This window comes from Centruroides sculpturatus, unplaced genomic scaffold (genome assembly GCF_000671375.1).
Source record: "Centruroides sculpturatus isolate CEXI.00-Female unplaced genomic scaffold, Cexi_2.0 scaffold595, whole genome shotgun sequence".
NCBI classification, from domain to species: domain Eukaryota; kingdom Metazoa; phylum Arthropoda; class Arachnida; order Scorpiones; family Buthidae; genus Centruroides; species Centruroides sculpturatus.
Window position 1 is genome coordinate 343235 of NW_019384912.1, and position 10744 is coordinate 353978.

The 10744-nt window shown below is 30.6% G+C and overlaps 1 protein-coding gene across 1 annotated transcript in view; it reads right to left on the reverse strand.

The window, feature by feature from the left end:
* Positions 1-6138, reverse strand: part of LOC111631666 (mitogen-activated protein kinase kinase kinase 5-like) — a 109046-nt gene extending 102908 nt beyond the window's left edge. Inside the window, exon 1 of the mRNA XM_023375964.1 lies at positions 5937-6138. The gene's annotated coding sequence lies outside the window, so the exon portion shown is untranslated. The remainder of the gene's footprint in view (positions 1-5936) is intronic.
* Positions 6139-10744: the final 4606 nt, after the last annotated feature.

Sequence of the window (10744 nt, forward strand, 5' to 3'; positions counted from 1 at the left end):
AAACAAGAACTTATACTGGAATGAATAATATAAATAAAATAAAATAAACCTTTAACTATCCAGCAATAAATAATGTTTAATAAAAACGTTTTCAACGATTTTTAAACGGCCATCTTCAGTCGAACCAATATTTAAAAAAAATAGTGTTCTTTTTTAATATTGGTTCAACTGAAGATGGCCGTTTAAAAATGGTTGAAAACGTTTTTATTAAACATTATTTATTGCTGGATAGTTAAAGGTTTATTTTATTTTATTTATATTATTCATTCCAGTATAAATTCTTGTTTTTATTTACTTATTTGTAAAAAAATGACTCACTTAACGAACGATGTTTCGCATAACAATTGACTAGGAGATGAAAAGTCCCAGATTGTGCACATGTCCATCAGTCTGTATTTAGCACTTGTTCCGCTAGCATCTTAGTGTCACTTGTGATCAAACATTTTTCCAAACTTTGATCACACATATTACGTATAAACATCAACAACCATCGCATGCTATATAATAAACACACCAAACAATATGCCAAATTCTTGGGCTATGTAAAGGCTATAATTAAATATTAGAAATTATTGTATTTTGATTTTTTTTTGTTTTCTGCAAATCAAATTTGCATTCCAGGTTGGTTCATTCCATGCTAGAAGAAAAAATGAAGATGATTCATGCTCCTTAACAATGTATATTGTATAACTTACTTTGAATGAACATTATACAGTCGACCCCCGTATAAGATCATTGATTATTCCGTTTTATATGAATTCCATGTTGTACAAGTCACTTAGATTTTACAAATACGTGTACCGGGCTGTGAACGGCTCACGTATTTGTAAAATTTAAGTGACTTGTACAACATGGAATTCATATAAAACGAAATAATCAATGATCTTATACGGGGGTCGACTGTACATAAAATATTTGAATCTTTTTTTTTTTTGGAATGGAACATATTATCGTGTTTTACATTAATTTATATGGGAAAAACTGTTTTGCTTAACAAGTGTTTTGCATTACGAGTAAGATTCTGTAATAAATTATGCTTGTTAAGCAAGGTTCCTCTGTATTAAAATTTTTCAAAAATTCTCAAAACAAAAATACAAGTATCCCTTGCTTAAGCAGGATTTGATTAATGTGTAAAATTAATTGCAGCAATCCCTTTATATATGCAGCAGAAGTTTTAATTTATGTGGCTTTACTTAACATAAATACCATATTTTGATTAATGCAATTTTGATATATGCGGGAGGATCGAGAGATTAATTAACCACATTAATCAAAAGTTAAAGAAAATCTCTTTTCGTTGTTTACTCTATTTTCAGTGTAAAAAATTCTAATATTCTAGTACTAAAGGCACTTCAGTGTTCTATCATTTACCACAATTTAGTCAAAATTGCTCTCATAATGTTATAAAACTCTTTATGAAATGACGTCCTTCATTTCTAATAATTAAAATACAGTTGAATCAGAAAAATGAAAAAACAAATAATTAAATGAGTTGTTAGATTCTATAAATGCACATGAGCTTTATTATTATGGAATCTATCATCATGTTTTGGTAGAAACTGCAGCAATTTATCATCATATTTAGTTATTTACATACTGTAATTTTTTCCATTTAATTCTTTAGTGAAATTATATTTATTTACACAGTATATAATAAATGTTATTTTGATTCTGAAAAATGTTAAGATGTATTTTAACAAGAAGATGGTCTGTTTTTTTCTCCCAGGTTTGTCAATTCAGTGTTACAAAAAAGTAGCTAATGAGATTCTGATCATTTACAGGGTTGTAGTATTGGCAGTAAAACATCATTATGAAAACTTTGACGATTGTGTTTCTCTAATGAAATATTGTAACAAATCTTACAATGAAAAGTTCTTTTTGAATGCCACTTTTCACAATCCATCACAAAAAAGAAACAGCATGCACCACTTCCTAATGTTTTACCCCTTAAAAAACACCTTACAGGAGAATGGCTGTGACATTATTGGTTGTTGTATCATGGCAAATCACTAAATCAAGTATCACTATAAAGCAAGTCTACTACATTATTTATCTTTATTTTGACCGTTAGTATCACAATGAGTTTTTAGATACAGACAAGACAGAAACAGTATCTTATACAATCCAAAATAATTAAAACATTATAATTAAATTTATGTCATTACTTTCATTAACAGATATCAGAATTTTGCCTTTTGTTGAAGATACTATTGTAAGGATTTCTATAATAGATCTTACTATAAATTTATAAATGTTTAATCAAGGATCGTACTTACATAACAAAATTTGAATTCTGAATACTTTAAAAACCACAAATTAAAATTCTGTGCCCAAAAATAACTCAAATGAAAATGCAATTATATATTAACTAAACCAACGTAACTGAAGATATTTACAATGTAGGTTAATAATAATATCACTTGCATTAAACTTTGTACACCCATAAAATGAAGCCTGCTTATAATTCAAAGGCAACAAAATGGTTTTATAATGTTCTCTAAGACAAAACACAAGCATAAACTTTTATGCATTGACCAAATAAGTAAGATACTTTTCTATATACATGTAACTCTTATTATTATTCTTGTTTAAGGCCTTGAGGTTTACATGACCTGCCATCTACAAGGACTATCATTGTAAACATATTCATATACAGTATATGTAATACAAAGAGAACTGACTTTTCATGTTTGTTTTATATTGCAATGAAATTTGAAATAAATTATAGGGTTATTAATGAAAATAAATTTTTTGTATTATTGTTATTTTTTTTTTTAGTATAAAGCTCTTAATACTCATAAATATAATTAATAAAACTTTTAAAAACACAATAAAATACAGATTACAATCCAATTCAGCTATTTTTCTCTGAGCACAAACTTTATACAGTATAAAACTCAAACACTTTCAGGAATGACTCCTGTCTCATATTTCATGCTGACATAATTATTATAATGTTTCTTGTGTTTGTTAACTTCCCACTTGTGTCATGAAGTAGTTGTAAGAATGCCTCCTCACTTTATTTATTTACACTTGTCCCAATAAGAATGATGTTACAGTTTTGTTTAGCATTATCTCTTAATCTTTATTTCTCTTGTTGCTCCTGATGATGCTTGCTTTCTAAAAAAGCTTTCACTCCAAAAAAAAAAGAAAAAATGTAGTTTGACTTGGATTGTATTTTATGGAGTAACTTAACAGATTAAAATAATTGAAATTTTATCACTTTACTTCCTTGTTATCTAGTATTAATACTAATAATTATATAATCTATAATGTTAATATTATATTTTACTTTTTTAACTGATATGCAAATTATTTATTGTAATGAAAACAGAAAAATAACTAATTGTTAAGATTACACAATCATTATCACAACTTGCATAACATGCTAGTACTGGATAACAAAATTAAATATTAAAACTGTTCAACATTCATTATAATCAAAATATTAATAATAATAATTATAATAAATCAAACATTTATAAAATATTCACATTCTATAGTACCAATTAAACTCAAACTCATGAAAAATGCAACATATTTTTTTATATTTCATTGGTATTTTACTTCCCTCAATGTTCTATAATGAATAAATGCATGATCTTGTTCTAAAATAGCTTATTCATCCCCACAAATGGCTCAGAAATACTTTATTTATCAATAAACAAATGACTGATTTACAAAAATTTCTTCTATCAAGTAATTTTATTTAACTAAATGTCTATTTCCTGAAATTTGTTTTTATATATCAATATTTATGTTTTGTACATAAAATAAAAATTTTAATTTATTAGGACAAAAGTACTAAATCCTTGTTAATATTTTTCTATTGCATCTAAAGCATTGCACTAACCACAAATTTTCATAAACTGTTAGTCACTATTATATAAAAATGAAAGTCATCCATGATAAGTGAAGCAATTCATACCCAGAAGAGTGAAGAAATATAAAAACTTATCATTCTTGCTGATCAGCAATTAATAATTAATGTGGTTTTAATATAACAGCACACACTGAAAACTCACTAGTGCTGATCAATAATAAACAACTGATTTATTTCAAAATAAATCAGTTGTTTATTATTGATAACATACATAACAATTGAACAAAAATATCACATTTAAAATGAATTTTAATTTGGCTAATTATTCAACAACTTAAAAATGTTGTTATCAAATAAAAAGCCTGATAATGGGTTTTATATAGGTCAAAAAAAATATACTTATATCTGTAGTTTTTAATAAAATGTACCAGATCTATAAAAGATTTTTGTTATTTTTAAATCATTATGCACTATGCACAGAGGAGCAGCAACATACTGTAAATTCATTATGCTTGAAATAGTGTATACAGTATATGCATTATATATATATATTATATTAATATACTTAATAATAAATGTATTAGTAGCAGTGGTGGATTAAGGTCTTCCGGAACTCCTAGAATCAGAAGATTGGGAATCCCTTTACATAATTTTACAACACTGTAAACTAATAATGTTTAATTATAGCTACAGAATTATCTATAAATTATGATACACATTTCAAGCAAGCAATACAGATTCTGTATCATTAAATAGTATTTAGAAAGTCTTCAGTATATTACTTAGTATCTTTCTGTATCCCAAAGTACTTAGAAAGCCCGGAGATCTATAAATGCAACAGTAAAATTGCCTTTTTTTTCATACTTTGGTCCTCTAGGCACATGCCTCACATGCCAAGAGAGCAATCCAGCATCGATTAGAAGTTCTTAGCAGAGTTACTCATTTACAATATAACTTATTCTCTCTGCCCTTCTCTATAGACACAGCATAGATAACTCAATAGCACAAGACAGATAACTCAAACTGCATTAATTCCACAAACAGATAACAAAGATAAGGTAAGCAGATATCAATAATTCCCAAACAAAATCTAGTAAGCGCAGCAAAAACAAGAGAAGGCTGTAAAACGGTAAGACACAAACCCCGAAAGACAGATTCGTCGCCCCAGAGTTATAGACAAAAAAGTCAACAAAACCACATCCATAAATGCAATCCCCGACAAGACATTCATCTCCAAAGGTTGGCTTTTACCAGATACCGATATACTATTTTCCACACTCCGCATCACTCTGCGCACAGTCGTGCACTTTGGTGCAAAACTACAGCCGGCACCTTAGTGCCCAGGTGGGGCAAGCCCAAAACACATCCCCTAAAACTATATAACATCGAGCACTCCGCTAACAGTCAAGCGGGCCACTCAAAGCCGGCTAAATAGTTAAACACCACGATCCCAGCGGGACGGAACGACACAACTCCCGAAAGCGGGCCATATCTGTCCGAAGGTCTACGGCTCCGACTGTCCCGTTTGGTGGAACCCACAAGATCCTAAAAAAAATACATTATTATTAAGAAACGCATTAATTTACATGCATTTAATCCAAGAAACAACCCAGAATAAACGCACACAAACAACACTGCAATTGTAGTCACATCCATTGTAAATTTATGCAAATTGCAGCACCCACACGAAGCAAAAACAAAAAGAAAAAAGAAAAAAAAATTATGTTGACGATACGAAAATAAGTTAAAATTGGCTTTCATTCAAAATATAATCGAAAGTTGTGCAAGTTTAAAATGCATATACGTCCATTTATAGCATATTTTTAAGTAAAAGCATGCATTAAAGCTCGAGCTTTCTCGTATAAAAGTATAATCGACTCATTACGTACTCGTAATAGGATTTTAAAGGATAATTTAGCATCGACCTTCGTCTCGATACTTAACTGCGCCATTGACGATACCAGATTTCTCACTACCAAGCTTTATAAATACATTTATATATATATATATTTTTTCTTATATAAAAAATAAATAAATAAAAGTTGGACTTGCAATCCCGTAGGATTCCGTAGCATCCAGACGATCCGATAAACGCTACGAGCGACACACTAACCTGGTTAATTAAAAATTTCACTTTTCTTCACATCTTCGTATTTAATCCTCGCTTTAATTTTAAGTTACTTTTATGTTTTAGATTGGAGAAAGAAGGAAAAAATTCATAAACCTTGATAATTCTTCCGACGTTAACCAGAACGGCTCCGATAAAAAATAAAAAATAAAAAAATAAATTATAAAAATTATTGCTCGGTTTCTCTACGACGCGGATAGAGGGCGTTGCATTTTGTTTACGTTCCGTCGGCAGTGAATTAAGCCTATTCTGTATTAAATTTACGTTTTTATTATTATTATTAATTGTAAACATTAATAATGTTTCTAATTTTTATGTATGAAATGTTTTTCTTATTATTAAAAAGTTATAATAAAAATTTTTAGTGGTTAAAAAAGTTTTTGCTCTTTTTTGATATTTTTCCTGTGAAGCGCTGTAATTTCAGATTTTTATAAATAATTACTTTTTTCGTAATTTAAATCTTTTCCAATGCCGCCTGGATGGACCAAGTAATTAAGGTGTCGGTTTATTTTTCTGGGTCATCCGTCATCGTATCCGGGAGAGCAACTCCCGAAAAATTTTCATGGGCGGTCGGTCTCGATAAGATGGACCCCGAACATCGTCATCGCTTCACCCCATTGCGGGCCCGACCAAACTCGCATACGGAAAAAAAAAAAGGCTCTTTTACTGCCAAAAATGAAAATATGTTTATTAATCTTAAGCATTGTAATTGAAAATTTGAAGATACACGATATCAGTTTGATCTTTGCTATATCATTGAGCTGAAATTTAATTTAAAATGCTTTTCGATCCGTTTGGCATCCGGATATTTTCATTTTTCTTCAATTTCATTCAAGTACTTCATTATTTCAAGCAAAACTTTGGACTAAATTATTTATTTGCTTTAATTAATTAAGCAATAAATGATTTTCTGTAACTTATATCAATGGATCGGGTCGATTTTCGATTTTCTGGCCGATTCATTTCGTATCTCTGCTCTATCTCCTATGGGTATAACGCACTTGGGTTTCGCAGATCGAGATCGATCGATCTTCTTACATTTACAATATCGAATTGGATGGGAATTTGTGAGTTTCTCTTTACAAAACTCTCTTTTCGCCTTGGTATTGAACCATTCTAACATTGAATTGATAAATGAATTCCTTCGAAATATATTTGTTCAAGTTTCCAATTTTTCACTATTTATCTGTGATAAACCTTCCAATGCTGTTTCATTCTTGTATGAAAATAAGGGTACTGATGCGCTTATGCTTAGTTTAAATTCTGTTTTTTCTTTTAAGACATTACAGTTTTCTCTTGTCGAATCCATAGAAGATTTATCAGAAAGTTCCAAAGTAAAAATTCAGAATTGTTGGCACTTTCAACATTTTTCTCCACTGATCTTATTCTTTATCTTTTGTTTCATCTGAAAATATCCATTTGTTAGTCACATAATAGAAGACATTGTCATTGTTTATTTTAGACAAAGCATTGATTGAATGTTTGGAGTCATAAGAAGTAGGGGAAGGCGAGGCAAGATGAGAACGTTAAGGTTTGAAAAGTCATAAGATGGCAACCACTTTAATGAGAACAATAATTTTTTTATTCTCAGCAACTGCAACATTTGGTAATATATAATACAAAATTTAATTTTCGAAAAACGTTTTTAAAAACAAGAAAATTTAATATTTTAAAATTATATGTAAATGCACCATCTTGCCCCACCCATGAGGTAAGATGGGGATATTATTTTTATACACAAGAAGGACAAATTAAAATGGTTAAAATGTCGTTTTCTTCAATATTGGCACAAGAACAGTCACAACGGCTACATTTAGCCCAACTCTCTGCAGATACGGAGTATAACTTTCCACAATAGAGGCATTCTGTGTCATTTGTCTTTTGTTTCTTGTTAGGCCTACCCTTGCTGAAGGGGCCTGTTTGTCCTCGCTGCAGCAATAAAGTCTGCCTCCGAAAATACTTCTGGATTCATAGGCCATATTCATGGTCAACCTGGGGCTAGAAGGGTACCCCATCTTGCTCCCAATGTACACTTTCCATACTGACTGCAAACACACGTAAACTTCATTTCAAAACTAAACAATTATAGTCTTAAAGGTTACTTCGAATACCATAATATCTTCATCTGAAATGTAATGTAAAAGTTCACAATGATACTTACTCTGTAGAAACTTTTAGCAGGCATAAAATTAGATGAAGTATTGTTGAAACATGATAAACGTATCTTACTTCCAAACAAAGAGAGCGATTTGGACGTTCTCTTGCTCCATGATCCCTTTTGAGGTAGACATTTAGTTCCCCAAATAACAGCTGGATAAAAGAACATTAACCACAAATAAACAGACGTCCCTGTCTTATCCCATGACCCCATCTTGCACCACCTTTCCCTACTGTATATTCCCTCAGTCTGCAACTATTTTCGAATGTTTCTTCAGTACTTGCCTCTTCACTCACATTTCTTGAAATATTTTCTGCTTATCGCCTGTTTCCATTATTTTTCTTCTTTTCAAAGACCATAAAAATTATCTAAACAAAAAAAAATTTTGAATTTTCAAACAAGATTAGCATGTTTTTTTTTTATCTTGTGATCTTTCCTTGAATTTTCTGAATTATATTTTGAAGTCTTAATAATAATTTGAATTTGGATGTCATCTCCATTATCACAATCAGCTTGATCCGGTGAACATCATTTTCAAACCTGTTCATCTGAAATTCTTCAGGGTCAATGGAGGTTTTAGAATCTCTGATTGTTCTTGAAAATATGAAAATTCGATATTCTTCTTGATTTTAACATAATTTTTTAATAAGGAATTGATGGAATAAGACAAAGCAATACGTCTGTCAAGAGCGATCTACCAGAGGAGTTCCCCGAGAGGACTTTTTATTGAAAATTGACTCCTGTATAGAGTTTAGATGTTAGGCACGTAAAGAAAACCCAGAAAATTCAGCACGGCCTGCCCATTACTAAAGTGCAAACCCGTGACCAACTAACAGTGTTCAGTGATGTTTATCCACTGAACTCTGTTAGTTGGTGTTCATTCTTTAAATTTTGTTTTACATATTATTTAATTTAATCAATATTAAATTTTTGCGATTTTAATTGGATTCGGGAGATTGGTAAAATTCTTTGTACTGAAATTTGTAAATCACCAAAGCTTGAAAAAGAACGAGCAAAAAACGTTGTCAAGTTTCGAAATTACAATTTTTCTCTCTATTCACACATGTCCAAGTAAATAATTGTTTTTGTTAATAAATTGTGTATAAGTTGAGTGCTTTAGAAACGGTATAATAATGAAGCAAAGTGGTAATGCCAAACCATGCCTCGGAGCCAACAAGAGCCCGAACGTGTCAAGCAAAAAGCCTAACGACCCATGATAAAAATAATTGCTTTAATTACGGATAAGATGATTATTTTTTAGTGAAGGGCTAAAGGCTCTTTTGGTGATGCAAGTTTCGTTCTTTGTGATGGTAGTGTTGGAATAAGAAGAGGGACACATTAGAATTTCAAACTATGGACCGAAGTGAAATCGACTCTTTCGTTCAATATAAGTTAAAGTATTGCTAATTTAATATAAAATCAATATTTTGATCTCATTTAACTTTTTATTCTTCTCAAATAGTAGAGGATAAACATCTAAATCTTCGTGTGCACGGCCTATTTTGTACAAATAAAAATCAAGCGTGATCCTCGATTGTTCCAATAATAAACTATTAGATTCTACGAAAAGAACTTGTCTGCTCTGTATCTATATTCTTCTCATTTCAGAAAATTCTGCTTCGGTTCCTTCTGTTCTTTGCATTTTTCTAAACATTTTTCTAAGCGAATATTTCAGAAAAATACAGAAAAGATAAGCATAAAATTATATAACAGACAGCAGGATGGCCAAGTAGTTAAGATGGCGGGCTCCATTGCAGTGGGACCCTCCTACAATGGCGTAATTATAGCAAGAATATTAAGGCTACATAGCTTTAATATGCTGATGTCTCTGGCTATTTAATCAATATAGGCAATATTCTTTCTTATTTCTTATTGGGCTGCAATTTGAAAAAATTGTAGACTTATAAATTTCCACTGTCGTCCGTCCGTTTGTCCGTCTGTCTTTCCTTAATTTCAGGAGACTTCAAGAGCTTCCGATGCAAACCAGGAGCCATATTATTTCAATTTAAATCTTTTTCCTGAAAGGTAATCGGCACGACTCTATTGTTAACGGAAAAGTATGATGTACTGTACAGGGGCAAGCTACTACTAATTTGAGGTAGAGAGCGTATATTTTAAATTAAATAAATTAAAAAATATGATTAAAAATTTCAGCTTGGCATTATGAAGATATCACAATAAATAATTGCTCGTTTTATATTGTTTTATTCTCAATCGTAAAGCATTTTATAGAATATTATTAATCATTTGTAACCAGGATATTGCCTTTTCCTTTCCTCATAGGTTACATTTCCTACTTTTAATATTTCCTTTAATAATAAGAATTAAAAGTAAATAATACGAATTATTTCATTTAAAACGTACTTTTGTTTATTTATTATTTCGTTAAGTTCATTAAGAACCTGAATCAGGATTGCAGTTTACATTAAACACAATTGCTTAAAGGGGATTTTCTGTGGGGAACTGGCACTATTTAGGTGTTAGACACGCGAAGAAAATCCGGAAAATTCCACGTGATCATTCCTTTAATTAGGTGCAAACACAACAAACTATGATGAGATAAGGCAACGCAACACGCGAATGATTTACCAAGGAGATGGTCTCTAGGTGTTATAAAGGCAATGATCTACCAAGG